General features: G+C 39.0%; 1 protein-coding gene across 2 annotated transcripts in view; it reads left to right on the top strand.

Moving 5' to 3' along the window:
* Positions 1-27,408, top strand: part of LOC141398666 (protein obstructor-E-like) — a 505,056-nt gene that overhangs the window by 14,347 nt on the left and 463,301 nt on the right. The window contains exon 1 of one of the 2 annotated variants that reach the window (XM_073976191.1): positions 14,075-14,314. The exons of the other annotated variant lie outside the window; for it this stretch is intronic. The gene's annotated coding sequence lies outside the window, so the exon portion shown is untranslated. Of the gene's footprint in view, positions 1-14,074; positions 14,315-27,408 lie in introns of those variants that run through there. 2 annotated transcript variants of the gene reach the window in all.

Raw genomic sequence — 27,408 nt, 5'->3', positions numbered from 1 at the left:
GCACCCATGATTGAATGTCATCTTTGGCATCGAACATTTTGCTGGGATATTAATTTGCTAAGATATAAAAGCTGTGATCTATTCGAATTGTTGTATTCTCCAAAATTATTGTATGCAATATTAAAAACTGTATAATGTATATGTGGCAAATGGAGTATCTTAGGATTGGAAGCCAGTAATAACTATGGTATGAATGTTCATATTGCTGCCACCGTGTTGCAATTGTAAAGTCGTGTACTCAAAAGGTCAGCCGTATAAAAATTCGCTATACAGGTGTTTTTCTATGATTAACACGCTCTTCGAACCATAGGAACAACATAACATATCGTTGACTTTAAAAATATAATCGGACAGCACTCTTTGATATCGAGGAAGCTTTGCTAGGATGGTACTGCGAAACACATATTTTATATAACCTCCGCAAATTAGTCAGGAATAATTGGATTTTGATCGCATACATATAGATATTCTTGAACAGTTGCCATATGCCGTATATGATTTATTGGTTCTTTCAAGATTTTGGCGCAACGTCTTTTAAGATGTTTGCTATTGCTTTTTGACCCTTTTGTATTTTGCCCTTAATATTGTTCCAAAGAGATAACTAACGACACAACTACACATAAAGGGAGTAAGTACTTCATGTTTGCTTACTCTCTGTCACGTATATGCCCCACGGATTCCATTTCCCATATTCCCGGGAATTCCCGGGTTCCCGGGAATGAGAAATTTTCATTCCCGATTTCCCGGGAATGAAAAAAAGTCGGGAATTCCCAAACTCTAGTGGTGGTTTATCCTCGGCAGGAAGAGATCTAATGTCACGTTGTACTTTTCACCCTGTCACTCCAGGGGTGCTCGACAAACTGTCGATTGAAATAACTTGCCCACCTTTTCGGATCAGTTAGCGTAACGTCGCCAAGCGTAACCGAGGTTGTATCTTCCTTCTTTACACGGTTCGAGACCACAACTCACTTATTCCGGCTCCAATGTTGCAACTCTTCGGATGATTTAACCACTTGTCCTGCTTATGCTCACCAACCAACCTCTTAATCTCCAGTGTCAGCTCCATGACTCTAGGGTCACTGAGGTTGGCACGGAGAATCTAAACACGCTCATTTGCTAATTCCATCGCCTCTGATGGGAAAGTTGGTCTCACTTCGGGTATTCGACTAGCAGGTATATGGCAAGTGGCTGCAGCAGTGATGATGTCTCGGAACGTCATTTTTGCTATCTGAACATCAGGGGGATTGGTCAGATCTCTGAAGCGGTGATTAGTGAACTCTCTGAAACTCGACCAATTAGCTTTTCCATGATTGATAAAAGTACGGCGTTCATAGATGATGAAATCGGGCGGACGGCTGATGGAGACGATTATGAAACGACGGGCAGCCCGACGACGTCATTTGTCAGAAAGGGTGACACGATGGTTATGTCTTGCGAACTGTGACACTCTCCGCTAACTTCTGTAGGGGCGTCCTCATTGACCGTGCAAAATGTAGAGTTATCAATCTGCTCAGCCAGCACTGTAACCCTCTGCTCGTTCCCGTGGACGGAATGCCACAATTTATGATGATTCCCGTGGACGGAATGCCACAATTTATGATGAGAAATCCCCCGAGACAAAATCCCCCAAGACAAGACGTTATGACCTTCCAAAAGCGGGCTAAAGTTGGGCCTATAACCTGGAGTACAGCAATCCCACGGCAGCGTGTTCTGTGATACCGGATTGACCAGGAACCACAAAACACCCGTGTTCCGACCAGCGGCTGCCACCTTAGTGGACTCAATTTTATATTTGTATCGTTTTCTGTGTCTAAATGCCTGCTCCGGATTCTTTTGGTCCATACCTGGATGGAGGACTGCAATGGACTCCGAGGTAAGATCGAGGAAATAGTGGATTTCATGAGTCGGAGGAATAACACGGTCGCGGCAGTGCAGGAAAACAAGTTCAACAACAACTGCAGTTTATAACGTGCTGAGGAAGGATTGTACCAGAAGTGGATGTGGGGAATTAGCTTTCCTATTGCACTAATCTGTTCAATACAGACCTATCTCCCTTGAGCCTGCCTCTACTGAACCGTACATGAAACGTATGGGGTTAGCAGTTAGGTGTGGAACTGCCGAGGTAGAGTTACTCAACGTATACATCTGCGCTCCAGATTGAGTTTAGTAGTTAGAAACTTCGAGGATCGGAAACACGCCTGGCTCTAATGACCTGAACCTGGTTCTAATGACCCGTATATGGGCTGTGTGGGTGTATCCGAGGTAGATGTGCTTAAAGTATACATCAGTGCTCCAGGTTGGCGTTTAGTAGTTTGAAACTTCGTCCAGGATTAGTGGCTGATAGAACTATCGGGGCTCACAACGTCGGGTTTGGGCGATTCGTAGAGGATTGGGAACACGATGATTCGGTGTTCGAGTGTTGAGGACTTGAAAATTATCGGAAATTCATCTTGCTTAGCAATTAGATGTAAACTACTAGAAGATGATGTGGAATTCGATTATTCGGTTTTCAAGTGTAGACCACCTACGTAGCCAGGGGGAGACCCAGAGGTCATGGCCCGACATGGTATGTAATTTTTTATACGTTTTTGTATATTTTACTCTTACAAAATTTAAATTAGATTGATTCCTAAATGATTGTGTTCGGATGCGACGATTGCGGTGCTAATGTTGGGATTACCTGGTTTCACCGCTGTTACTTACTTAGTTGGCCCATTACAGAACATTTGTTCCATAGACCGAACTAAGAAAAGATCTCCAATTAGTGCTTCGCTTTCTTAAATACCGCGCGTTGTCATCTCTTCATCCACTTGTTTGCGCCATCTATTCTTTGGCCTGCCAATTCTGCGTGCACCGCCATGTGGTTCGAATTTATACGCCTTTTTAGCTTTAGGTTCATCATCGCTCATTCTTAGTATATGGCCTAGCCAACGCAATCGCTGCATCTCGATACGTTTAACTATATTGATGTCGTTGTATAGCAGATACAGCTCGTGGTTTATACGACGTCGATATTCACCGTCAAAGCAGATTGGTCCGTAGATCTTTCGAAGATCGTCAAGCAGTACCCAGGCGCAAGTACCCAGGCTTCGGAACCACACTTTAGCACGGGTAGTATCAGTGTTTGTGTAAAGCGTTATTTTTGTTTGACGAGTTGTGGCTTTGTTTTTGAAGTGCTTACTTAAGCCAAAGTAGCATATGTTGGCCAATATAATTCTTCTTTTTATTTCAAAACTGATGTTGTTTGTTGTGTTTATGGCAGTGCCGAGGTAGAAGAAGTCTTTAACTACCTCAAAATTGTAGGTACCAACTTCAACAGTTGTTCCGATCTCAATGGACGCATTGCGCGTCGACACCATCAACTTGGTCTTCTTACCGTTTACCGCGAGACCCACTTTAGCAGATTCTCCTTCGACCTTCATAAAGGTATCGGTTACTTCTTTTACTGATCGTCCCATGATGTCTACATCATCACCATAAGCAAGTAACATGTGGCTTTTGGTGTAGATTGTGCCACTTCCTTTGACGTTTGGCTCTCGTATAACCTTTTCTAGTAGGAATATTGAAAAGATCACACGAAAGGCTGTCTCCTTGCCTGAAACCTCTTTTGGTACAAAACTCTTCGGACAGGTTCTTTCCTATTTTAACTGAAGATCTTGTGTCAGTTAGAGTCATTTTACAAAGTCGAGTGAGCTTTCCGGGGATACCAAATTCAGACATTGCTTGGAATACCTTTGAACGTAGCGGGCTGTCGAAGGCTGCTTTATAATCGACAAAAAGGTGGTAGGAGTCGATCTGCATCTCTTGGGTCTTCTCCAGGATTTGCCGCAGGGTAAATATCTGGTCAATGGTGGACTTGCCAGATCTAAAGCCGCATTGGTATGGTCCAATTATTTCGTTGACCATGGGCTTTAGTCGTTCGCACAATATCCCTGACACTATCTTGTAGGCGATGGGGAGAAGAATTATGCCCCTATAGTTGGAGCATAAAGTCTTATCACCTTTCTTATGGATGGGACACAGGATGCTCAGGTTCCAATCGTCGGGTACGCGTTCTTCCTGCTAACTAGCTGATGCATACACCTTATCAGCGTGTCGCCTCCGGTTTTAAACAGCTCGGCTGGTAGGCCATCAGCTCCTGCTGCTTTATTATTCTTCAGCCGGTTGATTGCTGTTTTTACCTCATCTTGGCCGGATGGCATACATTCTATACCATCCTCTGGGATTGGATCTGTGGTATCTTCGTCGACTTCGCTACTAATGGATACCAACAGTTTGGAAAATGCTCTTTCCATATTCTTAGCACACTACGTTTCTGTATCAGTTACCAGATTGCCTTGCTGGTCTCTACAGGAGGATGTGCCAGTTCCAAAGCCATTAGTTTGATGTTTCACTCTTTGGTAGAATTTTCGGACTTCATTCCGGCTCCTGTACATCTCGATTTTTTTCACACTCCCGCTTTTCCATCTCTCTTTTTTTCCTGCGGAAAAGACGTTTCTCCTCTCTCCTTTTCTCCCGATACCTCTCTCGTGCGCTACGCGTTGCTACTGATTGTAAAGTAGCCCTATATGCCGCATTTTTCTCTTCTGTAGCAGCACGACACTCCTGGTCATACCACGGATTCCTTGGTGGAGGTCTCTGGTATCCAAGTACTGATTTTGCGGCTGTTTGCATGGAGTGGGCAATGTTTTGCCATTGTCCTGATATGTTATCGGGACGAGAAGTGCTTTGATTAAGCAGTTGGGCCAGTTGAATGGAATATGCTGTGACTATCTGTTGTGATTGCAGCTTACCGATGTCCAACTTCCGCGTTGTGTCTGTTCGTGCTTTATTTGCAACGTTTAGACGGGTACGTACCTTTGCTGCAACAAGGTAGTGGTCCGAGTCTATGTTTGCACCTCGGAACGATCGTACATCCAACACGCTTGATGCATGTCTTCCATCTTTCACAACGTGATCAATTTGATTCCATGTTCTTTGATCTGGCGACAGCCTGGTGCTCTTATGAATATCAAGATGCTTTAATCTGGTACTGCTAACTACCATGTTTCTTGCAGCAGCAAAGTCTATCAGTCTCATACCATTGTCAGATGTTTCACTGTGGAGATTGAATTTCCCGACTGTTGGGCCAAAGATATTCTCCTTTCCAATTTTGGCATTAAAATCGCCTAGTATAATTTTAATGTCATGGGCAGGCCAACGGTCATAAGTTTCTTCTAAGTGGTCGTAAAATATATCTTTGGTCTGTTCGTCCTTGTCTTCAGTGGGAGCATGAGCGCAAATAGAGCTGATGTTGAAGAATTTTGCTTTTAATCGAATTGCAGCGAGTCTTTCATTCACTGGGGTGAAGCTGGAGACCAGATGTTTTAACCTCCGACAAACTACGAGTACAAATCCGAAACCAAACTCATGCTTTGTGTCATGGCAGCTATAATACAGTGCGTCACCTTTAGGTGTTGTTGTGACGCCTTTTCCCTTCCATCGTATTTTCTGTATGGCAGTAATGTTGGCCTTGTACTTTTCAAGTACATCTGCCAATGCGTAAACTGCACCTTCTCTATAAAGAGTGCGAACATTCCTGGTGCAGATTCGCAGATCATCGTCCTTAAAACGTTTGCGCGGTTCGTCAATTTTAGAGGGGTTTGTTTGTCTTTTCTTTAATTTTTTTATAGTACGCTGTTTTTTCTAGGGGAGGGTTACTAACCCCACGCCCAAACACAAGTTTTTAACGTTGTTATGGGTGAACGCGCGGCAAATATTAACTCACTATCTTTAAAGGGTGTTAAAGGCAGTTCCCCAGGTGACACCACGGGGAGGTCAGTGTCCACTTGGAATGAAAGAGAGACCAAGATAAATCCTGGGCTTTGCCATGTTAAGGCCGGTCGGGACCATTCCTTGGTATCTTCCATCCCCTACGTCAAACTTGACAAACTCTCGATTAAAATAACTTGCCCACCTCTTCGGATCAGTTAGCGTAACGTCGCCAAACGTGACCGAGGTCGTATCTTCCTTCTTTACAGGGTTCGAGACCACAATTTACTTATTCCGGTTCCAATGTTGCAACTCTTCGGATGGTTTAACCACTATCACTAGTTCTACTTATGCTCACCGACCAACCTGTTCCAGTGTCAGCTCCATGAGTCTATGGTCACTGGGTTTGGCACGGAGTAGCTAATCACGCTCATTTGCTAATTCCATCGCCTCGATAGGAAAGTTGGTCTCACTTCGGGTATTCGACCAGCAGGTACAATATGGCAAGCGGCTGCAGCAGTGATGATGTCTCTGAACGTCCTTTTTGCTTTCCGAATATCAAAAGCATTGGTCAGATCTCTCAAGCGGTGATTAGTGACCTATCTGAAACTCGGCCAATTAGATTTTCCATGATTGATAAAAACACGGCGTTCAGAGTTTATGTAATCGAGCGGTCGGCTGATGGAGACGATTATGAAACGACGGGTAGCCCGACGACGTCATTTGTCAGAAAGGGTGACACGATGGTTACGTTTTGCGAACTGTGACACTTTCAGCTAATTTCGGTAGGGGCGTCCTCATTGACCGTGCAAAATGTAGAGTTATCAATCTGCTCAGCCAGCACTGTAACCGTCTGCTCGTTCCCGTGGACGAATGCCACAGCTTATGATGAGAATTAAAATCCCTTAAGACAATACGGTTATGACCTTCCAAAAGCGGACTAAAGTTGGGCCTATAACCTGGAGTACAGCAATCCCACGGCGGCGTGTTCTGCCATACCGTATTGACCCGAAACCACAAAACGCCCGCTTTCCGACCAGCGGCTGCCACCTCAGTGGACTCAATTTTGTATGTGTATCGTTTTCTGTGTCTAAATGCCTGCTCCGGGTTCTTTTGAACCATACCGGTATGGAAGACTGCAATGGCCTCCGAGGTAAGATCGAGGAAATAGTGAATTTCATGAGTCGGAAGAATATCACGGTCGCGGTAGTCCAGGAAACCAAGTTCAACAACAACTGCAGTTTTTAACGTGCTGAGGAAGGATCGCACCAGAAGTGGATGTGGGGTATTAGCTTTCCTATAGCACCAATCTGTTCAATACCGACCTATCTCGCTTGAGCCTGCCTCTACTGAACCGTATATGGAATTTATGGGGTTAGCAGTCAGGTGTGGAACTCCCGAGGTAAAGTTGCTCAACGTATACATCTGCGCTCCAGATTGACGTTTAGTAGTTAGAAACTTCGGAAACACGCCCTTCGGAAACACGCCTCGTTAACGTACACATCTGTGCTCCAAATTGGCGTTTAGTAGTTTGAAAATTCGTGCAGGATTAGTGGCTGATAGAACTGTCAGGGCTCGTCGGTTTTGAGCGATTCGTAGAGGATTGGGAACACGATGATTCGGTATTCGAGTGTTGAAGACTTGTAAATGATCGGGAATACATGAAATTCGAATTATACCTTTTGTAATTCGAAGTATGCCATTTGTAATTTCAAAATTTCAAATGAAATAATTCGAATTTCAAATAAAACTGTTCGAATTACAAATAATTCGAATTACAAATGGAATAATTCGAATTACAAATAGAATAATTCGAATTACAAATAGAATAATTCGAATTACAAATTGAATAATTCGAATTTCAAATGGAATAATTCGAATTACAAGTGGAATAATTCGAATTACAAATGAAATGTTACGAATTACAAATAAAATTCTTGAATTACAATAACTCGAAACATTTTAGTTGTAATTCGTAACATTTCATTTGTAATTCGAATTATTCCATTTGTAATTCGAATTTATCCATTTGTAATTCGAATTATTTGTAATTCGAATTATTCCATTTGAAATTCGAATTATTTCATTTGAAATTTTGAAATTACAAATGGAATAATTCGAATTACAAATGAAATATTTCGGATTACAAATGGAGTAATTAGAATTACAAATTGAACAATTCGAATTACAAATGGAATTCTCGAATTACAAATAAAATGTTAGGAATAACAAATAAAATTCTCGAATTGCAATTAAAATAATTCGAAATACTTCTGAAAATGGTGTAGACAAACTCTCGAGGGTGGGTTTTAAATATATTAGCCACCACAACTTAGCGCATTGAATACATGTAATCAGGTCCTATTCCTAAAAATGTAAGATGCACATAAGTATGTAATCTGACTACAAATCATCGATCTGAAAATCCTACAACATATAAAACTGTTTCCTATCCAACAACTCCGTCTTTACATAATTTTCGGAAGTTTTGACAATTTATTGTGAATATTTCTATGTATTTCGCATGTCATACAATAGTCGGGTACTTAATTATACCGGAATAATTTTAATTGATTTCCACATAAATCTCCATTGTCATTCAAGTCAGGGTCCAAGTAAAATAACAAGTTTCAAAGTATTTCTTAACAATTGTTGCAATGCTGAGAAAAACTAATGGCAAATTTTATGCAAATACTTCCTCTTATCTGTCAGACGATTTTTGTGTGCGTTTTTGTTGTAGTGGCTGTGGCCACGATATCGGAAAAGTGAGTCAGCTTAACTTTAGTTGGAACAACTGACATTGTTGATTGCAACCGGCAATAACAGCGAAAACTCTTCTTCACAGTCATGTCTGTGATTTGTTGCTGTTCCCCTTAAACAAACAATTTTAGTAGTGAATATTCATTCCAATGTCTTCTTGTTGCTTTGTTGTTTTTTTTTGGCGCATTACAACGCCATTTTTGCAAATCATCATCGCGGAGACCACCACCACAATCTTCATGCAAATGCGTTAATTATTGCAACAATTGTAAAGGTAGAAGAAAAAAAAAACAATGAAGACGAACTAAAACCAACATGAACTGCATGAATTTACAACTCTATTGTCTCCTGGAAGCGAACAAGAATCGAGCTCTGCCAAACAACTGAACCCACAAAATGTAAAATTAATTTGTGGTGGGTAACAGAACTGCTTCTTTTCCAATTCAGCTAGCTAGCAGCAATCCATCCAGTTCGTAAGCATCGTAGCATACACAACAATGGAGTAAAGCTTCTTAATCAATTTGATGTGGTTTGCTTAGATTGTTGATTTCACTTAACAAACATTATCATGATGATGATGTTAACAATTTTTTATTGTTTTGTTAATCGCTGATTGTGGTAGCCGCCGCTATTAACAAGCATGCAAAATTGGTAAATAATGTTGCTGTAATGTTGTTTTTGAAAAATATTTGCAACAATAGATCATTTACTGGAGTAAACAAAACTCCACAACCCAGTTCACATTAATATAAAACTATTGCGGTTGGGCTTTAGATTTTTGATTGATTCAATTGTTTTTTCTGTAGTTAAGTGGCTGATGTGTGAAGAGATTTAAATTTATAATGATATGTGAGATTCTGTTGAAATGTAGAATAACTTATTTTGTTTCATAATGAAGGAACTACTTTTTCCAATTAATGATTTGATGACCTAATTATGTTTTCTAGAGATAGAATGACAAGCGGAAATATTTCTGGTTCTGCTTTGAATAAAAGCTCCACAAATAAGCAAACGATAATTCTGCAAGTAATGTATAACAATAATTTATTATACCCTACACCACACTGCGGTAAGGGATATTGCATTTGTATGTAACATACAAAAGGAAACGAAATAGACCCATAGTTCCTTTTGGGGATATACATATAATCACTTTCTGAGTCGATTTATACATGTCCGTCCGTCCGTCTGTCCATGTATTTTTCTTCGCAACGTACAGGTCGCATTTTTTATCCGATTTAGCTGAAAATTGGGGAATATAATTTTCTTAGCCATAGAAAGAACGCTATTGCTTTTGATGAAAATCGGTTCAGATTTGGATATAGCTCCCATATACATTTTCGCCCGATTTGGCGTATTTGATGAACCAAACACGCTATATACATCCGATTTTGATGAAATTTGGAACATGTGACTGAATTCGGTCTGAAAATAATTGTGTCATATTATATCAAAATCGGTTCAGATTTGGATATAGCTCCCATATATATTTTCGTCCGATTTGACGTATTTGCTGCACCAAACACGCTATATACGTTCGATTTTAATGAAATTTGGATTATGTGACTGAACTTGGTCTAGAAATAAGTGTGCTAAATTACATCGAAATCTGTTCAAATTTGGATATATGTAGCTCCCATAAATATTTTCGCCCTATTTCACGTATTTGCTGCACCAAACACCCTATATCTGTCCAATTTTGATGAAATTAGGATTGTGTGACGGAATTTTGTCTAGTAATAAGTGTACCATATTATATAGAAATCAGTTCAAATTGATATAGATCTTACTTACTTAGTTGGCCCATTACAGAACATTTGTTCCATAGACCGAACTAAGAAAAGATCTCCATTCCTCTCTGTTTTTCGCTTGACTTTTTTGGAATACCGCGCCTTTCCATTTCTTCATCAACTTGTATGCTCCATCGAAGCTTAGGCCTGCCGATTCTGCGTGCACCGTCATGTGGCATTTATTCATACGCCTTTTTAGCGGGTTCATCATCGCTCATTCTCATGATATGGCCTAGCCAACTTAATCGTTGCATCTCGATACGTTTAACTATATTCATGTCTTTGTATAGCTTATATAGCTGGTGGTTCATACGACGTCGATATTCACCGTCAACGCAAATCGGCCCGTAGATCTTTCGAAGAATTTTCCTCTCAAACACACCAAGCACTGCCTTATCTGCTTGCGCAAGTACCCATGCTTCGGAGCCATACATTAGCACAGGTAGTATCAGCGTTTTGTATAGTGTTATTTTTGTTTGACGAGATGTAGCTTTGTTTTTAATTTGCTTACTTAGACCATAGTAGCATCTGTTGGCCAATACAATTCTTCTTCTTATTTCACAACTGATGTTGTTTGTTGTGTTTATGGCAGTGCCGAGGTAGACGACGTCTTTAACTACCTCAAAATTGTAGGTACCAACTTCCACAGTTGGTCCGAGCTCTATGGACGCTTTGCGCGTCGACACCATCAATTTGGTATTTTCGCCGTTTACCGCCAGACCCACTTTCGCAGATTCTGCTTCGACCTTCCTAAAGGTATCAGTTACTTCCTTTACTGATCGTCCCATGATGTCTATATCATCAGCATAAGCAAGTAACATGTGGCTATTGGTGTAAATTGTGCCATTTCTTTTGACATTTGCATCTCGTATTACCTTTTCCAGCAAAATGTTGAATAGGTCGCACGAAAGGCTCTCTCCTTGTCTGAAACCTCTTTTGGTACAAAATTCTTCGGAGAGGTTCTTTCCAATTTTAACTGAGGACCTAGTATCAGTTAAAGTCGTCTTACAAAGCCGGATGAGCTTTGCGGGGATACCAAATTCAGACATTGCGTGGAATACCTTTGATCGGAGGGGACTGTCGAATGCTGCTTTATAATCGACAAAAAGGTGAAATGTGTCGATCTGCATCTCTTGGGTCTTCTCTAGGATTTGCCGCAGGGTAAATATCTGGTCAATGGTGGACTTGCCAGGTCTAAAGCCCCATTGGTATGGTCCAATTATTTCGTTGACCATTGGCTTTAGTCGTTCGCACAATATCCCTGACACTATCTTATAGGCAATAGGGAGAAGACTTATGCCCCTATAGTTGGAGTATAAAGTATTATCTCCTTTCTTGTGGACGGGACATAGGATGCTCAGGTTCCAATCGTCGGGTACGCGTTCTTCCTTCCAGATGGTGCTAACTAGCTGATGCATACACCTTATCAGCGCGTCGCCTCCGGTTTTAAACAGCTCGGCTGGTAAGCCATCGGCTCCTGCTGCTTTATTATTCTTCAGCTGGTTGATTGCTGTTTTTACCTCATCTTGGCCGGGTGGTATATATTCTATACTATCTTCTGGGATTGGTTCTGTGGTATCATCGTCTTCGCTACTATTGGATACCAGCAGATTGGAGAAATGTTCCTTCCATATCCTGAGCACGCTGTCTGTATCTGTTACCAGATTACCTTGCTGGTCTCTACAGGAGGATGTGCCTGTACCAAAGCCATCTGTTTGATGTTTCACTCTTTGGTAGAATTTTCGGACTTCATTCTGGCTCCTGTACATCTCGATTTTTTTACACTCCCGCTTTCCCATTTCTCTCTTTTTCTTGCGAAAAAGACGTTTCTCTTCTCTCCTTTTCTCCCGATATCTCTCTCGTGCGCTACGTTTTGCTACTGATTGTAAAGTAGCTCTATATGCTGCATTTTTAACTTCGGTAGCAGCACGACACTCCTGGTCATACCATGAATTCCTTTGTGGAGGTCTCTGGAATCCAAGTATGGATTTTGCGGCTGTTTGCATGGAGTGGGCAATATTTTGCCATTGTGCTGTTATGTTATCGGGACAAGGAGTGCTCGCGTTAAGCAATTGGGCTAGTTGAGTGGAATATGCTGTGGCTATCTGTTGTGATTGCAGCTTACCGATGTCTAACTTTCGTGTTGTGTCTGTTCGTACTTTGTTTGCTACGTTTAAGCGGGTTCGTACCTTTGCTGCAACAAGGTAGTGGTCCGAGTCTATGTTTGCTCCTCGGAACGAGCGCACATCCAACACGCTCGATGAATGTCTACCATCTATCACAACGTGATCAATTTGATTTCTTGTTTTCTGATCTGGAGACAGCCAGGTGCCCTTATGGATGTCGAGATGTTTAAATCTGGTACTGCTAACTACCATGTTTTTTGCCGCTGCGAAGTCTATCTGTCTCATGCCATTGTCAGATGTTTCATTGTGGAGACTGAATTTTCCGACTGTTGGGCCAAAGATATTCTCCTTTCCAATTTTGGCATTAAAATCGCCTAGAATAATTTTAATGTCATGGGCAGGACAAATGTCATATGTTTCTTCTAAGCACTCATAAAATATATCTTTGGTCTGTTCGTCCTTGTCTTTAGTGGGAGCATAAGCGCAAATAAAGCTGATGGTGAAGAATTTTGCCTAAAATCGAATTGCTGGGTATGGACTTCTAAAATACTGAGGTGATATTACTGGTAAAATTGAAAAGGGAATATTTTTTACACTAATTGTACATTCAGCTTAATTATAGGACATACTCTTCTTCATTTTTTATACCAAGTTTCAGTTCAGTTTTGATCCTGAAGCATGTAATTAAAGGGCCCAAAAAAGAAATTACATTTTCTGTTCCATTTCTTCCCAAAGCCCAGATAAGATATTCTGATTTAATCTGATTAAAAAAATACTTTTTTTCATTTTATGACTTTGTGACCAATAAAAATGCGGGTTTTACCTATTGTGTGTTGATTTAAGAACGGATTACTATCACCATGTTAATGATGTATTGGTACTGATGGGCATTCTTCTTACATTCACATACAAGCTAATTACCATTGTCTTAAACAAGATTTTCAATTAAAACAATTGTTGAAAGAAATGGGGTACACACTTCATTTTAGTGGACCATTTCAAATCACCAAGTCATCAAAAGAAATAAGCGAAAGTCTCTAAACATTACTCTTCTGTTTTACTGCATTTTTTTATAAAACGCCGAAAATCACGCGAGCTTATAAATTATGTAGAGAAACAAAAACCTTAGCTAGCTGAGATGTAATTAACAATTGCTACAAAAAAAGCAGTACATATCTTTCAGTATGTATGTACATAGTACAATGCCGAGGCTATTTACTGTCGCCCGTCACAATGGGGGCCATCAATAAAGAGTCAACATTTTTTAGCCGGCTCTCACAAATAACAGTATTTAGTGTTGAACGTTTCAATACGACTCCTTAGATCAATCCAAGATACATGAAACTTGTTAACTCAAAATAATTTTCCATTTGGTAACAACAAACAAAAACATTACTCAAAAAGTACTCACTCAATTGAGTTGCAATACCCAAGCAAAACGGCTGATATTACATACGGCCCGGGCGCACACGTTCCTTATGGTTGGTTACTTGGGCGCATGCTCAATTTACTCTGTAAACAGTTTTGTTTTTCTGTGTTCTCAGGCAATGCCGACAATTACACTTGGTGTCTTGTGGTAAGCCATAACATAGCGGGCGTTTTGTCTTCTCTAACTCCTCTATGTATCTCTTGGCTAAATCACGTTTTGTTTGTGGCAGTGCTGGCTAAGACAAAGGTGCTCCGACTGCTGTGGAATTTTACTGTAGTGGCCACTAGACAATTGTAGAGAGTCAAACTTTTACTTTAGTTGCAGACGTGTTTTCAAGCCGAACGTTACGTTTAAACGGATAATTATTCTTGAATTACTTAAAAAAATAAAATAAAAAAGGTTAACAATTTTCGATTGAATTCAATTAAAGTGTTATTGAGCTATTACCCCAAATAAATGTATGTGTTTTGTAATATGAAGAAAAAATCTTAACAAAATAAGAACTGGAGTTAATATTAAATATTAAAATTGTTTTAAAAAAATTACACAGCATTGAAACAGTTTTCCTCCAAGGATAATCTTTACCTTTTTCTTCGTAAATAATCTAGAAGATGCCATCTTTTGATAATCCTCTGTTGCATTGCTTCTTTATTACGTAAATTCTGCGAATAGTTTTTCTGCGGATTATTTTATGCAGGTGAACCCAATCCGGTTTCCCTTGCCTTTTTTGTAGCCTGCATTCGAAACAAGTTTTGCTATTATCACCTCATATCCCTGAATGTGTTTAATGTTGTCTTTAATTGCAAGATTTGCCACAAGCAACAAGTGCTGGTGTTACGGGTTTCATATTTAATGGACCAACTCCCAAAATAGTTCATAGGTATACACATATGAAATGTTTGGAGAAAAACAGGATTATGTTTTTTCATTTACCGAAATTTAATTTTGAGTTTATTTTAACAATAAATTTTACAAATTATTTGATTTGAAAGCAATCAGTAGCAAGGTTAAATGTAGTTGTTGTGAAATTAAACTGAATTTTTGATATAGCTTTTGAATATATTTTTAAATTATGATTAGCATAGAATTGTAATAAAGCACCAAAACCAGTAATTTATTTTGGAAACAATGTTTTGTCCGCTTATGACTATAAATGACCCAATTAATAACGAACGGAGCAGACGAAGCTTTTATTCCCTCTCACTTACGTAAGTTACTTCATCTTAAAGTAAGTAGTCTGCTCTATTAGCCGAACTTAAAAAAAAAAAAAACAAGTAAAAAGGTGTAAGTCGGCTCAGCCCTCAGCCAATGTGAAGCGAAACTTTTACCTCCGGACAGATCGAATGTATTTAAGGTCTCTTTAGAATTGTGTAGCCCTTTTTAGACATTTGAACTTGCCGACAAAAACATGGATTAGGAATTAACTGCACTAATACACAAATGTTGAACTTTTGTAGGGAAGGTACCCTTAGGGAGGACCGATATTGGTCATTTTAGAAGTAAAACCAAATTTTGATCAAATATTAGGAGATTCAAAGTTTGGACCAAATTGGTTGCCCCATTCAAGTGATATCGTCCTAGCATTTTAGTGATATTTTTTTAACATTGGGGAGAAGTACCGAAAGTTGTGGACCGGTATTGCCCATGAAACTAAGGTTGGATATAATATGACGTAGAACCAAATGTTGGACCAAATCGGTCGAACAGTTCGAGAGTTATCATGCTCTCCGACGGCCACATATGGTGACATAGGGATTTTTTACACCTTTCGGGCTGTTTTCGCAAGAAATATGGACTTGCCCCTGAAAAAACTTTTACCGTCGTAATAGAGGTAGCGATGCAAATCGTTTCAACAAAAATCAAAGTAATTCGCGAGCAGCCCTTAAAGTGAACTTATCCAAAATTTGGTGTGATAGGTACCAGAAGGAGTAGACAAATATAGTTCATATTCGAACCTTATCTATATCTGGTAGAAATTTTAGGATGTGCAATGTATGGATTACATCGGTCGCTCCATTCAAGGGTTATCGTGCGAAAAAAATTTGCGAACATTTTTGAAGTTTTGTGGGGGACGTACCTGAAGGAGTGGACCGATATAGCCCATCTTTGAATTTAAACTATGTTTTGATAAAATATTACGAAGGCGAAATTTTGGACCGAATCGACAGATCCGAGAGTTATCTTGCGCTCCAACCACTACACAAGGTGTCATAGGGGCTTTTTGCACTTTTGCGGTCGTATGGGGGGAAGTGAATACAAGTTGTTGCAACAAAAATCAAAGCGATTCGAGAGCAGGTCCTAAGCTGAACTTATCCGAAATTTTGTATGGGAGGTACCTGAAGGAGTAGGCCGATTGAGTCCATATTAGAACCTCATCTAAGTCTGTTAGAAAATTCACGATGTGCAAAGTATGGACCAAATTGGTTGCTCCGTTCAAGAGTTATCATGCCCACAAAATTTCCGAACATTTTGGAACTTTTGTGGGGGAGGTACCGAAAGGAGTGGACCGATATAGCTCATCTTCGAACTTAAACTAAGTTTGGACAAAATATTACGAAAGCTAAATTTTGGACCAAATCTAGCCTATAGGCTGAGGGTATAACAAGTAAAGAGTACATTGTACAACAGGCAATCTGCGGGTGGGAAATTCCAAGTGGGGTGATTGTATTCGGCTATTAGATCAAACCCTAAAAAGACTTTGGGTTCTTAGGCCAAACTTTTTTAGGCAATGGGTCACCAATATTATGCGCTATACTTCGGAAAATTAAAGATAAAGCTTTGAAAATTGATAGAGCCTTTGGATTACATATCATATCGGTCCATTTTTGGTACAGTATCCATAAAGGATATACATACATACTCCGATTTCCAGTATTTTTTACGTTTTGTCCAAATGTTAGTATTTTGAGTTCTTAGTAAATAGATACCATCTAATCAAAAAATCTTCAATATTGGTACAAATTTTGGTGCCCCTAAATTTAGCTGTTTCGAGGGTCTTGGCCATATTTTACAATTGATTAGTCTCTAATTTTGTATCTTCCTTTCCCAGGTCGAAGAACACCTTTTCGCAGAAAATTTTCAAAGTAGGACCATGTTTCGCAGTAGTGCCCATAAAAAGGTACTTCCTGATTTTACCGATTTCGGGGACCTTGGCCACATTTTCCAATTGGTTTGGCTGAATGTTGTATGTTGGTTTCATTATTAGTAGAAAACCTTCCCACAGAAGATTTTCAATATAGGTATTGGTATAGCACCCTTGTAACGGTACCTCCGAAGTCCACGTTCACAACCGATATTGTCTGGGAAGTGAAAAATGTCAAATGCAGTTGATAGCTTTAGAGCTTTGAATTCTCATCAATTTTTTTACTTTATGATAAAGTCCCTATATGACGAACTTTATCAACCGATATTATCTGGGTGGTGAAAAAGTCCAAATGGAGATTGTGGTATTAGGTCAGAAGAGTAAAACCCTAAAAAGGTTCGCCATATAAAAGAATTTTCCAACCTTAGACCGTGACCCGATATTTGTTGAACAGTAGTATTAGTCAGTTTTGTCGACAGCCTGTGTGAATTGAAACATTCATCTATGGAAACTTCGAATAACGGGTACACAACTTAGATAAAAATATGTATTTAGTTTAGAGTTTTGTGGCTCTTTCTGGACTTATGAACATTTCGACAAAAGTATGGATTTAGATTGCAGCTAAAAAGTGTCTCGGCCAGCGGCTGCCAACCTAGCATAGAGTTTGGTAGTAGTTTGAACGAATTTGGATTCGAATTCTTAAAGAAACTGGCCATAAGTTGCTGCTGCTCCGTTCAAGAGATACCGCTCGTACCATTTTAGGGGACGTTTTTGTACTTTTGTGGGACAGTACCGGAAAGGATGGACCTATAAGCACTATATTCGAACTTTATCTAAGATTCGCAGTAATATTGCGATATGCTAAATTTGGACCGGTAGTCGCACATCCTCAGAAAGTATGAAAATGCCACTGTACAGTCTATAGCAAAAAAAAAAAAAAAACATTTTGAGAGGAGGTCTTAAACTAGAGTTTCCCGAAAATTTGTGTGGGAGGAGTGGACCGATATAGTCCATGTTCGAACCTGATCTATGTATGGTGGAAATATTAAATTTCGGTCCGAAAATGTGACAAAGAACCCACGAAGTAAAAAAATCGGCCGGTACCCTAACATGTGTGCTATATTAAATCATGGATCTATACCGACAATTCTCTGTACGAATGCTTTATTCCCCTAACGAAGATTAAATACCAAATTTCATGCGGTTTGGTGTAATAATATAGCTAAAACCTTGAAAATGTCGAAAATCAGGAGGTACTGTCCTATGCGTGCTATATCAAAACGGTGACCTATAGCGATAAATTTCTAGTAAAAACTTTTGTACTCCCAACGAAGACTAAATACGAAAGTTACGACATTTCGGTGCGATAATGAGACTAAAACCTTGAAATACCGAAAATCGGGAGTAGCGTTCTATGGGGGCTATATCAAAACTTGAACATACAGCAAAAAATTTCTTGGGGGGAAGAACACGAATATTAAGGCCAAAACTTTTAAAATTCGGAAAATCGGGAGGTACCGTTCTATGGGGGCTATATGAAGACATGAACCTATACAAACAAATTTCAGGTGGAAAGTTTTATACCCCCTACGAAGACTAACTACCAAATTTCCGAACATTTCGGTGGATATTGAGGCCACAACCTTCAAAATACCGAAAATCGGGAGACACCGTTCTATTGGGGCTATATGAAGACGTGGACCTATACCGACACATTTCATATGCGTTTAGTACCTCAAATGAAGACCAAATACCAAATTTTAGCCATTTTGCTGTCGTAATGGGTCGAAAATGATAATGAGGCTGCATGAAGTTCCAACATGGTCTATATCGGACAACATCTTCGGGTATACCTCTCAAAAAAGTTGAATATTTTCGAATAAGCATACACGGTGAGCCCCGTTCTATTGGGGCTATATGAAGACGTGGACCTATACCGACACATTTCATATGCGTTTAGTACCTCAAATGAAGACCAAATACCAAATTTTAGCCATTTTGCTGTCGTAATGGGTCGAAAATGATAATGAGGCTGCATGAAGTTCCAACATGGTCTATATCGGACAACATCTTCGGGTATACCTCTCAAAAAAGTTGAATATTTTCGAATAAGCATACACGGTGAGCCTGAACCAACTTTCAATGGAAGGTGCTTACACCTGGGAAGTTTTTGTATATTCCGAAACTACAATGTTCATAGATGAAAATAATTAAAAACAAAAAAATCGTCGAGCGGTTTTTAAATAAATCGCGATCAAAGTTTACATTTTTAGGATTTTGCTTGGAAATTGCAAGTCCAATCGAAATGGGATTCGAAAAAATTTTATAGCTGTGAAAATTCTCCACATAATTGATCTTTATGACTTTTTCGTAAGTTTAACCATTTTTGAGATATCGAAGTTCAAATTGGGACAATGTACTGACTGTATCGCCTCGTTATGAAACAATGTCATGCACGGTGTGTATCATATTATATAAAATCTTACATATAAAGTGATTCCATAAAAAACCCTCGTGCTCAAAAGGTTTCTATTTATATTTTTTGGCATTTTTTTAAGTCACTGTAAACTGATATAAAGTTTAATAAAATTTTAGAACCATATATGTACATATAAATAACATTATGTAGGATCATCAAACACACAAGAAAGTTAGACATTCACATTGTCATTGGAAGTGATGAATCTCAGTTAGAGGTTATCCTTCTTGCGGTTTTACATAACTTTGATCGCACGCGTACAGAACTGGTTTCTTCGGTCAATGCTGATTGGAGATTTACCTTGTTCCCAGTGGGTCTTTTTATGACATCAACATTTTACGACACCACTTGGTAGTAGCTTTACTTGGCTGAAATACTCAGAAAATGTCACCAACATTACGCTGAGGGGTATTTTTGCCACGCTTGAAAATTTGAAGTTACCTGGCCTGGGAATCGAACCCGAGCCTACAGTGCGTAAGAAATTCCACCACGCTACAAATAGTTATTCAAAATTTTGAGCGCGGAACAATTTAATACTAAATCAATTATTAGCAGATTTTACGCAACCCGTTACGAGTATTCCAGAGTGCAATGATTGCAGATGTTTGGGATCCGCTTAAACGTTGTAAAAGTGATCTCACTCTCACTCCTCTCAGTTAAGTGACAGAAGAGAAACAACTTGTCGTCTTTGCAGCCGCCTGTTTTATCATCCAGCACATTATGCTGAACTACAAAGACGGTCATTTAGCTAGTATTCACGCTCGTTCAAACATCACAATTGATCCCCACATCCTGAACAAAAGAATTTGAATTGTAACGTAAATTTTATATAGCACTTAGTTTATTCGTATCAGTTTTGCAACAACAACTATTACAATTATTATATTACAATTATGAAATTATTGCTTATACCCTAGACAAACGGCAGCGTTAATTTGCATTAAGATCTGCATTTAATTTTTACCTGACAGACGACAGTTTCTGCATTTACGAAACAGCTGATAAACACCTGGTAAAAAAACTGCAAGCTGTTGGGTCTCAAAGCATGAATATACTCTCTCTCTTCTACATGAATATGGGTTCTCTATTACGGTATTGCCATATGGAAATAATTAAATTCAGTATAAATTCATTTTGATTTTGTGCATTAAGAATGTGGATAATAATTTGAATAAAGGCAGTTAATGCAAAATAACCCTGCCGTCTGTCTAGGACAGAGATGAACACAGCGAGAGTATTACTGTATGTTCGCGTAAGGTGAGACTTTATTTAAACTAAAGGCGTGTGCATCAGTGATCTAGGGTATTAGTCTTAATTTAAACTCTTTCCTTAGCTAAACTGTTTTTGTACTATCTCTATCTCATTAATTTAGACTATTCCATTATGCTTCTACATTGTGACGTCATTGTAACCCCTTCTCCTCTACCTTCATAACTACCACTGCCCCATTCGTTGTTTACACTCACCGGCCTGTTTGTATGTAGGTCAGCGTCGCCCAAGAATTTCCTTCAATGTTTTAGTATGTGTGTATGTATGTGTTAAGAAAACAACAACCACATGATGTTTATTGTTTATTTTCATTCACTTACACTGTAAGTTAGAGAGAGATAGAAGCAAATGCAAAAACAACTCAGTGGGCGCCCTCACTATACTGTCTTTGCAAAGCAGCTCGTCTCAGATGTAGGTACATGTGTGTATTTGCCAATCGTTGAGTACAGCATCCGGCAAAAAGGGACACACGTGCCCTTGATGAGAATAACAGCAGAACAACCACCATTCATCTTCCTTCAGAAGTCAAAGAAGAAGGTTCTGCAGTCGCTTGTTTCAATGATTTTTAATTTTAACGCACACGCTGTTTGTAGAAAGAGCGAGAGATAGTCGTATGCGAGAGACCGCAAACAATGCGATTGTGTTAGTGCCGATACGTGGTTAAGCATATCGTCGACGGTCAGATATTCAAAGTTCTAAAGGTGTTTGTTGTCAAAGTGCATGGACCACTTCAAGCAGCTAACTTGTGGAGAACATTGTAGATTCCTGATCGACATGCTTGCTTTTGTTCTGTGTTTTGATGCTGCATTGTCATCCTCCTAAGGATCATCTGTACTGCTGTCGGATAAATTCTATGTATTTTCTGATCCATAAATGTGTTTCTGTAAAAAATTATCCCTAAAAGGTAGATACCGGAAAAGCATACACACGGTGCTCTTGAAGCAACTTCAAATGGAAAGTGCTACACCTGGGAAGTTTTTGCGGATTCTGAAACTACAATGTTCATAGATGAGAAAAATCATAAAAAAATCGCCGGTGCGCTTTTTAAAAAAATCGCGATTCAAGTTTACATTTGTAGGGGTTTTTAGATTTTCACGATTTTGCTTGGAAACCGCATGTCCTATTGAAATGGCACTAAAGAAAATGTTGTAGCTATGAAAATTCTCTACATGTATGTATGTTTTACCGTTATTGAGATACAGAAGTTCAAATTGGGACAATGTATCGATACCTTATAAAACAATGTCATGACTGCAATTTTCCAACTCGGGTGGCACGGGTCAACGTTAACCGATCGCCATAACATTTTATATATAAGTGTTTTGGATCAAATAGAAAAAAATTGCCGCTCTTGTCTATATACGCTGATTAGCTATGGTACAGAAACGTACAATTGGTGAAAGAAAATCTTAGACATTTCACCAAGTCCACTATTTGTGAAGTGTGCAATTCATTTGACCACCATACTGGTAATAAAACCTGTGATAGTTGCCAAAAGCAAGTGAATGAACGATAAAAGTACCTGTTTTTTGTTTTTGAGCTAAATAAATGCCATGAACCACAAAAATGTGTATTATCTCTTTGGCTCATTTATTTACTTTTTTTTATTAAAATTGTGCTACTACTGCTACTGCTCTTGGTGGCGATAACTGACCGCTATTACCAATTTCACCAAAGACATTTATTTACAAGCTTTAGTTTTTATGTGATTTATTTTTGTTGTTTATTTTCTTGTTGTTCGCCAAACAAAAGTGAATTAATTACATTTTATAATTACATTGATGAGGTTGGTATGGTTAATGTTTGGGATGGGAGATGAGGGTAATGACCGTAATGCTTTCGATTGTACTCCATTTTATGATTTATTGTGTTTTTTGTTTGTTTCTCGAACAAATCTTAAACTTATATAAAAGAAAGTAGTTCAACTTTACAATTTATCAGTGGGTTAAAAAAAACTAACAAAATTAAATTAATATGGCTAATAAAATCTGTAAAATTCAAACCCAAGTGCGATTTGTTACTATTTTCCATTAATCTGGAAATATGATGTTGTGAGATAACAGCTTTCACTTGGACTTTTCCAGGGAGGTTTCACCTTTCCCTTTTCGATTTGAATTTATTGTCGTTGGTTAGTTCATGGTATATCCTGAGGTTTTTGTTTATTCATAATCTTATCTCATTTTTGTGAACTGAGCATACCATACTTAGGTTCCAACTATCCTGTGTGCCTTTTATCATATGCTACCTATCTGATGCATACACCTTATCGGAGTATCTTAAATACATCTGGTCCTAAATACTAGAGCTGGCAAACTATCAATAGTCTGACTATCGTTTTGATTACTGTCGCAAAACAAAGGTTAGATCGCCCACCAAAACATGTGGTTTGGGTTATCTATTAAAAGTTCAAATGTTGTCCGTTGGGCCCCCCGAAATGGGGTCTAGATGTATTTCTGGCTTCGTCGGCTAACCCTACTAAATTGTTTTAGTATGTTTTAATGTAGTTCCCATATATCGGTACACACCACCCGATTATATGATTTTCTGAATTTAGCGAAATGTTTCATTAAAGACCCTACAAAATGTGCTTAGGTTGTAGGACGCGCAGATGCCGCTGTTGCAGACAGATACTTCACAGACAGATACTTCACAGACGGATACTTTATACTACTACTTTATAGGCTCCTAAATACCTAAAATCGGTCAAATATGCATATTGGAGCTATATCAAAATCCGACCCGACATTCAAAATGTTTTTTAGAAATAGGGTATTTCAGCAGTTGTGATCGCGGCTAGCTTGTAGTCATCCCAAAGTGCGACCATGTTATTAATTGTATGGATGAGAAAATCCATGGATTTACCATCCTGATAATTGATAATCTTGTTACTCTTTCAAAGCCGGTCTTGATGTTTTCTACATCGTCAGAGCTTATGATCTTCCTGTGACGACTTTCCCCCGGCGTTCATGATCTTCACTGATTCTGCCTTCAGGACCACACTAATAAATAACCGTCACTAGAAAGTCATCTGCCTTTCACTGTCTACCATCTTCCGTAGATGCTCTTCCAGGGTGAGATTGAATCTTTGCACAATATCTTTTGATTATGGATGTTGAGGCGTTGTCCTGGTTTTCTTAATTCCGTAGGTGTCAAACATTTCTTTGAAAATCGCTGATTCAAAATATTGACTTTGATTGGAATGAACCTCGGATGGAACACCATGGCGACAAATCCAATTCTTGCTGAACACATCCACTATGGTCTTGACTTCCTGATTTGGAATAGCATAATCCTCTGGTCATTTGCTGAAGTAGTCCATGACCACTATGACATACCAGTCCCCAGAGTCGTTTATTGGGAACAGTCCAGCAACACCCATTGCGATTCTTTCAAACGGAGCTCCTGAAATATACTGCTGCATGTAACCACGACTATTCCGTGTTGGACCTTTAGCTCTTATACGCCTCTCACAATTGGCAATCCAGTCCACAATGGATCTCTGATATTCGACCAAGTAGAATCTCGGCTTTACCTCCTTAGCAGTCTTTGTTATGTCAACAGTTTTGCGGGGAGGTACCTAAGGGAATGAACAGACATAGTAGATTTTGGAAGTGGGTCTTATTTTAGGAGTCATTCCTCTCGATATATATCGCGCCCACCTGTCATTTCAGTTGGTCATCATATAATTTAGAGCTTTTTGACCATTATATCACGAAAAATGTACTTGCCTACGAAAAACATAATATCGCTGTAAACAAGGACACTAGGAGTACCTGCGGTAAAAATTTCCAAAGGACCCAAAGGAACATACCCTTAAACGCACAAAAATTTTGAACATTTGTCTGGGTGGAACCTCAAGGAGTGAACCAATGGGGCCCACTTTTGAAGATAAACTAAGTTTGGACAAAGTATTTTGAGATCCACATTTTTATCAAATCTGTTGCTCTGTTTATGAGACATCGCGAGTACCATTTTAGAGAATATTTTCGAACCTTTGATGGGGAGGTACCGGAAGGAGTGGACCTATAAGCATCACCATCGAATTTAAGCTAATATTGGAAGAAATATTACAATATGCAAAGTGTGGACCAACGTATTCGGTTCGAGAGTTGTCGTACGCACCAGTGACGACACATGCTGCTGTAGGTTTTTTTAGAGCTTTTTTTCAAGAAGTATGGACTTGCCACTCAAAAAATTTTACCATCATAATCAGAGTACGTAAAAATACTTTAAATAACATTTCCAATCGTTTCGTTTCGTATTTTCCATAGGAACGAAACATAACCCAAGCTGGCGGAATTCGCTGTTTAGTTTCGTTTTGTTTACATTTGTGAGTGCGAACAAAACGATAAGCGAAAAGTACTCAACTCCACAAGAGCAGATAGAAAACGGAATAGTACTAAGCACATGTGAATAAATCAAAAACGTTTGGAGGTTGATAAAATATTCATGTTAGTTTATAGGGTTGTTAAGCAATCACATGTGTGTGTGTGCCTGAGTGTGTTTTTGACCATAACGCATGGCAAACGTTTGCCAAAAATTCGTTTTGTTCCGGTGGTGAATGAAACAACTCGGCAAAGCATAGCCGAAGTACATTTGAGCAATCGTACGTTTTCTGAGAATCAAACTATTCAGAGAAGCTGAAAAGTTTGTGGCTTTGTGTGATTGGTACGGGAATCGTTTTGTTTGTTTACGTTCATTGACCATAATAGGGGTTTTGAGCGCAATATTATGCAAGAAAAATCAAAACGATACGAGAGGAGGTCCTAATCTGCACTTTTTCGAAATTTTGCATGGGAAGTAATAATATTCCAATCGGAACTATGTCTCTTAGAAATATTACCGGGAAGTACCCGAAGGATCGGACCGATATGGCCCATCTTAGAGGTTATTTTAACTCTGCCCCAAATTTTACGACTGCCAAATTTTGGACGAAACCAGTTCATCCATTTGAGAGTTATCGTGCGCTCCATCCACTACCCATGGTGCCATAACGGGCTTTTGGGCCATTTTATCCGGAAGTGTGGACTTGCCCCTGAAAAAACGTGTACCGTCGTAATGAGGACAGCAAACACAAGCTCTTACAACAAAAATAAAAACGACTCTAGAGGAGGTCTTAAACTGCACTTTTCCGAAATTTTGTGTACCCGTTGGAGTGAACCGATATAGTCCATATTCGAACTTTATCTATGTCTACTAGAAATAATCGGTAACTCCGTTATCGAGAGCATAAATTTTGCGAAAAATATTGAACTTTTGTGCGGGAGGTACCCGAGGGAGTAAACCGATATGGCCATCCTCAGACATAAACTAAGTTTGGACAAAATATTACGAAGGCCAAATTTTGGACTAAATCGGTTAATCCGTTCGAGAGTTATCGTGCGCTCCATCCAAACAGACGGACGGACATTGCTAAATCTACTCCAAATTGTCTGAAACGGATTTCGACCAAACATATTTGGAGTCTAAAACCATCGATGAGACACATTTTGCCCGTATGAAAATTTATATACTCTCGTTAGCATAAATGCTAAGGGGATAAACTTATGCGGCCTCAATAAGGAGATGAAATCAACTTCACAGATTTTTTTAAATACTTTTATAAATAGATCGCGCGAGGGTTAAGAATGGGGAACAGTGACGATTTTCAATCACAAACAGCATCATCGGTCTGGAAAAATCAGACATAATCCGTTAGAGGAAGGAAAGACTACAGGTAAAATCTATTGATACAGTTAACATCCACAATTAATAACTCGATTTGACAATGGACCCGAATAAATTAGGGATAGGTAAGTCGACTTTCGGTTAATCGATTAATCGACTTTTTGCAGTCAAAAATCTAAAAAATCGTAGTCGACTTTTGTCTGTAGCGAAAATCGCATAATCGATTATCTTGTGATCGATTTTCGAGTTTGCCCATAGATTGTGGACTTGGCGGTTTTACACTTTTGACGGTTTTACAGTTTCAAAAGAAAACTCGAACATCGACGAATAGTCGATTATAATCGATTTTCTGCGGTTATGAAAAAGTCGAAAGTCGAGTTTTCAGACAACTGAAATAATCACAAGACCGAAAAATCGCATTTTTAGTTTTAGACCAAAATCGAAAACCGAAAAATCGATCATTGCTTTCCATTACCTATCCCTAGAATAAATGAGGTAGAAGGTACCTATTTTTAAATTAAAAGTAGAATAAAAGTTTTGGGTTTCATTGGCATGCAATATTTTTTAGATAAAAGTCGCGAGAGTACCGACATTTTCTTATGGCCCCAATAGGTATTAATAGCGGTTTTGATTTTAACGACATAGCTATCGTCTTTTTAAAGACCCTGAATGATACGAACATTTCTGTGGACATGGTCTTGAGGATGTAAAGTTGACGGCAAAACCGACTAATTATACCCTCCACCATAATATGGAGGGTATAATTAAATTTGTCATTCCGTTTGTAACACATCGAAATATTCATCGGAGACCCTATAAAGTATATATATTCTTGATCAAGGTAAAATTCTAAGTCGATATAACGATGTTCGCCTGTCCGTCCTCCATCCGTCTGTTGAAATCAAGATACAGCTCGCAATGTTTAAGATAGAGCTTTGTAATTTGGTATAGAAGTTTCTATTATTCCAAGATGTTTGATATTGCAAATAGGCTATATCGGTCCACGTTTTGGTATAGCCCTCATAGAACGGTACCACCCGATTTTCGGTATTTTG

The sequence above is a fragment of the Musca autumnalis genome, unplaced genomic scaffold (genome assembly GCF_047663935.1).
Source record: "Musca autumnalis isolate F117 unplaced genomic scaffold, ASM4766393v1 scaffold_3, whole genome shotgun sequence".
Taxonomy (NCBI): Eukaryota; Metazoa; Arthropoda; class Insecta; order Diptera; family Muscidae; genus Musca; species Musca autumnalis.
This window is presented reverse-complemented; position numbering and strand designations above follow the sequence as displayed.